Below are 7,402 nucleotides of genomic sequence, written 5' to 3' on the forward strand. Positions count from 1 at the left end.
ATTCGTCCACCCTGGACTTATTATGTCATGACACGTGGCATACTCCATGCCTAATGGAGAAGCCGGTCACCTAGGCCCAACTTCCGAGGGAAGCCCAATCAGCCCAAGGTTAACCTAAACCTAGATTGTCACGTTTCCCGAGGTTATAAATACCTCCCTTAATCCTCATTAAGGGAGGGAACGCAGATTACACACATTAAACACTCTCACCTATAGAGACCCAATCACTTTAATTTCCGCATTAATTACTCCTTAATCAAGTACTAACTTGACCGTCGGAGGCGGATCTCCAATCATCCGAAGTATCCGTTTGTTTTGCAGGTACAGGCGTCAGGTTCCAGTCTCGGAATTGTAACTCTCCCGCAGGAAATCAGAAAACCCCGAAACAACAATAATGTATTATTAAATTACAGCAATGTAAATAAATCAACAATAACCTTAATATATTAATTTCATTTCCTGACCAAAATTACCATATTCCTGACTAACAATTTCTTATTGCTGATAATAGTAATCTAATTTCTAACTGACAATATTAATATTGATTCTGATAAAAGCAAATTATACAAAATCTAAAAATATAATAAAAAGATAGAATTTTAAACATACATCGATATCCATATTATCAATCTCAGCACCAGTAGGATACTCTTTAGGAATATTATACATTACATATCTAGCTTTGTCATCTTTATCCTTCAATTCAAAGCTAGTAGATTGTAAAACCTAATCTTCATTCTTTTCTTCCTTCTTTTGAACTTGCTTTTCAACCAAATGTTCATCTTCATCACTATCTTCAATCTTAAATTCAATGTTGTCCAGCCTTAAAGTTTTTAGAAGAGCCTGTTCAGATTTGCCATCATATTGTTTTGGTATGGCAGCAGGGTACAGTTTCACAGTACCATAATCCATATTTTCTGCAACAGACTTAATCCTCTCATTCAAACTCTCACAACTCCAGTTCAAAATAAACGGCTTGCGATGTAAAGTTGTCCCAAACTCAAACTTTTGTAGAAATGCAATTACAAAAGCAACTAGACAGCCATTTACTTGTTTAGATTTTGTTTTCAACTCCTTTCCTTCCTTTTTTTTCAAAACAAAGGCTTGAAAATCTGCTATTGACCCACATAAGAAGTCCATAACATAACCAACCCAGTTGAAGGACTTAATGAAATGCACATCTTCTAAAGACTTTATGATATTAAAATTAGGAGACTTATCACCAATTGGAGCCAGGAATGTAGACACAGCAAACATAACAAACAACTTTTTAAATTCAGGACCACCATGTCTATATTTCTCAAACAGCATTTTATAAGTAAGAATGTTGACATATGTCTTCTTCTTCTTCTTCTTACCCTGAACCTCTTTTTCAGAATCCTTCTTACTTGGAACAACTTTTTCTTTTGTTTTCCTCTTCTTTTGCTTTTGTGCTTCAGCTTCATTTCCTTGTTTAGAGTCATCCTCTATATCCAACCCAAAAACCTCCTCCACTCTATCTTCAAACATTCATCAGGATTGATTGATTTCTTGTTTTTAGAAATCTCTTTCACTGGTATATCAGTAAAAAAAAATACCCAACACATCAGCAATATCAGAACTATCAATATGAATTGCATGTTCCTTTTTACCAACAATAAGATTTCTAGCATGAGGATTATATTGAGTTACTATATAGTTGTACAACTGATGACTGATATTTTCCTGCAAATTCATATGAAGGAATCCACCAAAACCAATCTCTATTACATCCTTCTTTTGCTCATCACTAAAATTTCCATAATTATACAAAGATAACTAGGACCAGATTTAGTACCAATTTCAAGGTCTGAAATATCATCTTCAGTAAGAGCACTGAAAAATAAAAAATATGATTAAGAAAAACTTATTCCTGATAATAATTATGTTATCCCTGATGATAGTAAACTTATTTCTTAGCATAATTATCTTTTTCCTGACAGGCATAATGTTAAACCTGATGAAAGCAATATAAAATGTAATGACAAATATCTTAGACCTAATTTAAATAATCTTATTTCTGAGCATAATTATATTTTTTCTGACAATAATATGTTATCCCTGATAAAAGCAATCTTATTTATGAGACTACTTATCTTTTTCTTGACAAAATTAACTTAAATTCTGACCAAAATAAGCTTAATACTGATTGAAAATACATTATCCATTAATGAAGTAATTAAAATACTGACAACAAAAAGTTAATGTCTGATGGAAATCATCTAAATCCTGACAAACATAAACATTTATCAAAAATAACATAAATTATTCATTAATGAAGTAATTTCAATACAGACAACAAGAACTTAATTTTTGATGAAAATCATCTAAATCGTGACAAACATATACTATTATCAAAATAAAATAATACAATTAAAGATAATATAATAAAATGCTTATTTCTGATATAAAAAATATAATTCCTGACTATATAATAGTCAATACTCACAATAATAACGTATCATCAAAATTACAACAAATGTAATTACATCAACAATAACCTAATTCTACACAAGAATATTCCAAGTAAAAACAACAATTTGCATTTTATCGAACACCTGGCGTGCATCTGAATATACAAACAAGATTTTTTCCGAATTTAAAAGAATTCATTTCGAATATCACACCTCACAGATCGACTTCGTTTAGAACCTTGTTTAGGACCACACTTCTTTGGATGCTGTGAATCATCCCTACAGAACAAGAACAAGAACGAAAAAATAAATGACTGACAATTTTTTTAAAAAAAAGTATAACCTAAAAATAACTAAGAAATTTATTAACCTTTCAGCCATTTCAACTATCTTCGGAGGCTGTTTTGATGATCGTTTAGTTCGTTTCATATAAACTTTTAAAGGAGAAGAATCTTAAAGAGGAGGAAGATCAGCCATTAATGTAGTTGAGTAAGACGAAAATTAGGGTTTATGTAAAAAAAATAAAATTTAAGTACATGCAAGTAAAATATAAGCTAGAAAATGAAGAAGAGATGCGAAATTTTAGGGAAAATGTAGGTAAGTTGATAGTAATGGAGTGTAACTGCAGAAAACGTGGGGAAGAAGAAGAAGGAGAAAGGTGGAACGTTGGAAGAATTTTGGTTTTTTTTTTTTTAAAAATAAAAAAATCAGTGATATTTATGAGTCGGGCCGCGCGCGGACCGAACTATTAAAAAACAGGCCGCGCGCGGGCCTGTTAAAAGAACGGACTCACATGAGTCCATTCTACACAATATTTTTTATCATTAAAAAGATCCTCATCCTCTCTAATCATCTCCAATTGGCTCCTTAAATTTTCCATAATTTGTCTCTCTAAGGGCCTAAGATTAGGATTCATCTCTAATTCTCTCAAAGATTCATCAATTTGGCTACAGGGGACTAGGGACTCATCACAAGTGTTTGGGGGAATGAAAAGGCAAAGAGGGTAGATCAATAGTAAAAGAAGATTCACAATCAAGGGTAAGACCATGGACATTAAAATCAAGAGCATTTTCGTTAAATAGGGGAGAGGGGGCACAATCAAGCATATAAGATTCGTTATTAAGGGAATGAACTACATCACAAGAAGACATGGCAAATAATGAAGAAAATTTAAACACACCACACTACTTCAAATCCCTTATTTTTTTTGACACTATTAGATCGACACAGTGTAGTAGGCGTCAATATAAAAATTTAGATTCCGTAGATTATAGGCAGTCGAAGTAAAGTCTCGGGGCGTTTAGAAATTCATGTGATCCACATATGACTTCAATTAATAAAAGATATGCGGCAAAACTTACTTACTGTACACCACTCCCTCAGCGCAAATATTCCTCCATAAACCTAAACCTAAACCTAATTACAGAGCACTCGTCATTTTCGCTAGAATTTCTTCAATTTGCTAAATTTGCCTCCCAAAACCTGATAAAAATTCAGCAAAGTGGGCTATAGTTGTGGTAATTTCCTTCCTCTACTCGTTGCTAATATCTTCTTGATCTTTATCATAATTTTGTTGCATATTGTCATTTTGCTAATAAATCATTCGAATTTCTGTACTACTACTAGTATATTTCTATCATCGCATATTCGCATCAGCTTTTTCTTTGATTTTTTTGCTATAATTTTTCTTTGATTTTCGCTTCCATTCTTTTTTTTTTCTTTCATCTTTCTGCTTCCAGATCAATTACAAATTGGGGGAAATTTTTTTGATGATTTTTCCAGTTACCTATCTCAATTCTTTCGAAAATCTAAACAATAAAAGGTATATTCTTCTCTTTTAAGTTTTAATACTTGCAAGTTGCAATTACCCAATTTTACTTGTTTCAAAACCCTAGGTTATAGATCTTGTTGAATTTCTATTCTTAAATTAAATCTCGTAGTTTCTAGATAACTTTTTTTATACATTAGTAGATTGCAAATTTCATTTGTTTAGCTCTATTTCATTACGGTTTGAAAAAAATTGACATTGAAATTTTTCGCTTATTAGAGTTTTAAAAAAACATTACTTTTAGATGTCGATAAATAAGGTCTCACATAAAACAGCTAATTTATTTATATATAACCAGAATTTGACATGAATATTATCCATTTATTAAGCTACGCTCTAAAGTATTTTCTACTGATTACTGGTGAATTTTTGTAGCATTAGTGACATAGAGGCGGATATGACTAACCTTCATAGCCTGGGTTCTATTCATTCATGATGGTTGTACTTTGTGTTTTTAATCAATTTATTGTCAATTGTCATTTCTCACTGTTTTGTAATTGGTGTTACTCATCTTAATTTTGTTTTTCTGTAAGCTCTAGCATTTTATTATTGTTAATTATTTTAGAAAAAATTTACTGATCTTTTTGTTGAAAGAGCCAATGCCTATTAAATCAAGTACAAATTAGCTTAAGCTCTTGATAACTTTTTATGCTTCATAGCTGAGAAAAAAAGCTTTCTCTAATTCATTGGGTTTAATGTTAATTTTATCCTATTCTTATCACTCCATCAGTTATAGCTTTGTACGTAGTTAGTTCCATGTTTTAATATTAATATAAATATGAGAGAAAATGTTCGTTTGATTGTTGAGTTATACTCTGAAGTTACAATGAGCTAGCTTAAATTGAACTTTGTAACACACCATTATAATTTGTACTCTTCAACTGATTTTGGAGACTGTTTTGCTAGAGGTATATGTTGAAAAAATTTTGTGTGGGCCTAACCTTTGAGTGTCTGTGTATATTTAATATAAAGAATGTCAGTCTATGTTGTCACTATTAAAGTTCTGTTTTATAATAGAATGGATAATTTAGAAGGATGTCTATCTCGGCACATTTGTCAATTAGGTAATTTTAATTAATATTTTGTGTGAAAAGTTTGGTCTTTGATATTAAAAGCTGGTTTCAGTATACTTTTTTTTTTTTTTTTTTTTTTTTTTTTTTTTTTGTTGTCAGGCCTATTCTCTGCTAATTCTCTCTTGGGTAATTGATGAGTCATATTTATATAGAGTTTATAGGCACGTTTATGCTAGTTTTATTGTTGCTTTTTGAGTCTTCTGTCGCTTTTTAGGTTGAAATTGCATAAGTTGTCCATTTTGTATTCTATTACGCTTCGTTTGTGTTTTCTTAATGTTTCAGGTAGTTTCTATAGCTATTTGAACGCTTTCGGAGTGGTTTTGGAAGAATCGGACAATGAAAGGATGAAAAGTCGATGAATTGAGTTTATTAATCGAAGATCTCATGTTCGTGGATGTCGACTATGAGGATTTTATGCATGAGAAATGAAAATAGCATCCACAATGATCGTTATGCACTTTTCGGAATTGAATTTGAGTTAGAAACGAAATTAAACGATGTTTTACAAAGTGGTAAAACTAACTCTTATCCACTCTTTTGATCATTACTTGAGTTCTACAGATCGGATTGAAGTGATTCAAATTGCGTTGGAAACTAGAGTTGAAGAGCTTTCCATTGATAGGTCACACGCCCCTATAAGGTACCTAGAACGTGAGATACGGCCCTTTGAAGTCAAGCTTGCGAAGCTGCCAACCCATCGCCCAGTCATCGGGCGATGGACGTGATGTACGCTCGAGCGTGGGCTGCTGGTTGGGGCGATGGTTTTCCATCGCCCGATGGTCGAGCGTCTTTCCGACCATCGGCCACCCATTGCCTGATGGGTGGGGTGTGCGCGCAAGCCACAAGAAATCCTACATCGATTATAACTCTTTCAATCGACCAATCATATCACGACTATTGTAATTGCTATTTTTCTGATTTTATTTTATTTATTTATCTTTAGATTAGTTTTAGGATAATATAAATACTCCAAGGGATTTTATTTTTCCCTTATGCTTATATATCTTTTATTATTTTTACGTTCTTTTGAGTTTTCTCTTGGACCCTAGTTTCTCATGGCATCTCCATGGATTCTTCCATGGATGATTCTTGGGTTTACTATTTTAATTCATTGAGGTATTTTATTTCTATTTTCTTGCTTTTAATTATGTTTTATTTCTTAGATCTAGTTTTTATTATTTCTTCCATGTTTGAGTAGTTTTATTTCTAGGGTTTGGGAATCTATGTTTATATTATGAATCTTGATTGATAATTTTAATATTTTGATTATTGATTTCTCTAATTGATAATGTTTTATTGTTAATCTTGCAACCTGATCAATTGTTTGATTAATTTTTGTTAATAAGAGTTTGAATTGAAAGATCTTACTTTTAGAGGCTTATCTACAATTAGCAATTCTGATTATGTTAGCGACCGAACTACATATGTTGAATTGAGAGCGTTAAGACCCGACCGTAGGCTTAGCAATTGTTCTAGATAATTGATTGATTGAATTGTTATTGATATTTGATAGATTTAGAACTATAAGCATGGTGAACCACAACCCTAGGTCCTTTTATCAATTGTTTTATTCCTATTTTAATTTAGACTACTTTCTTATCCCAATTTCATGACATAGTTTAGTTTCTCCAATTTCTTAGAGGTTATATTGAATACCATCTCCCTGTGGATTCGACCCTACTTACCCTTCTACATTGTTAGTTGGTTTTGTTATGAATTTATTTTTGACATGTGTACGACAACCTATCAGTAATTTTTCCCTCACAAGTTGTCTTTTCATGCTAATATTGGACTATTGGTTTCTTGGATCTTCAATTTTTCTTGAAAGTTAAAATTACCTGGATATTATTGGACTCCGTCTTGCTCCATATGCAACATTGATTAAAATTTTATGAAACCTTAATTAAATGTGTACAACATGTGAAATCCATTTGCTATATTGCTGTAGAAGTTGTAGAATATAACAGTTGTTTTAAAACACTAATTTCTTGTTAACATTCTGGTTTAAGAAGGGCAGCAACTCTGAAGGCAAAGGCCTGCAGTTGTTTTTGGCCCCTAGTCCCTTCATG

General features: G+C 32.0%; 1 long non-coding RNA gene across 1 annotated transcript; it reads left to right on the forward strand.

The window, feature by feature from the left end:
* Nucleotides 1–3,422: 3,422 nt before the first annotated feature.
* Nucleotides 3,423–6,463, forward strand: LOC110697495. Its single transcript, XR_002506491.1, has 2 exons — nt 3,423–3,949; nt 4,172–6,463. It is a non-coding gene; the product is annotated as an uncharacterized LOC110697495 (long non-coding RNA).
* Nucleotides 6,464–7,402: the final 939 nt, after the last annotated feature.

Source organism: Chenopodium quinoa, unplaced genomic scaffold (genome assembly GCF_001683475.1).
Source record: "Chenopodium quinoa cultivar QQ74 unplaced genomic scaffold, ASM168347v1, whole genome shotgun sequence".
Taxonomy (NCBI): Eukaryota; Viridiplantae; Streptophyta; class Magnoliopsida; order Caryophyllales; family Amaranthaceae; genus Chenopodium; species Chenopodium quinoa.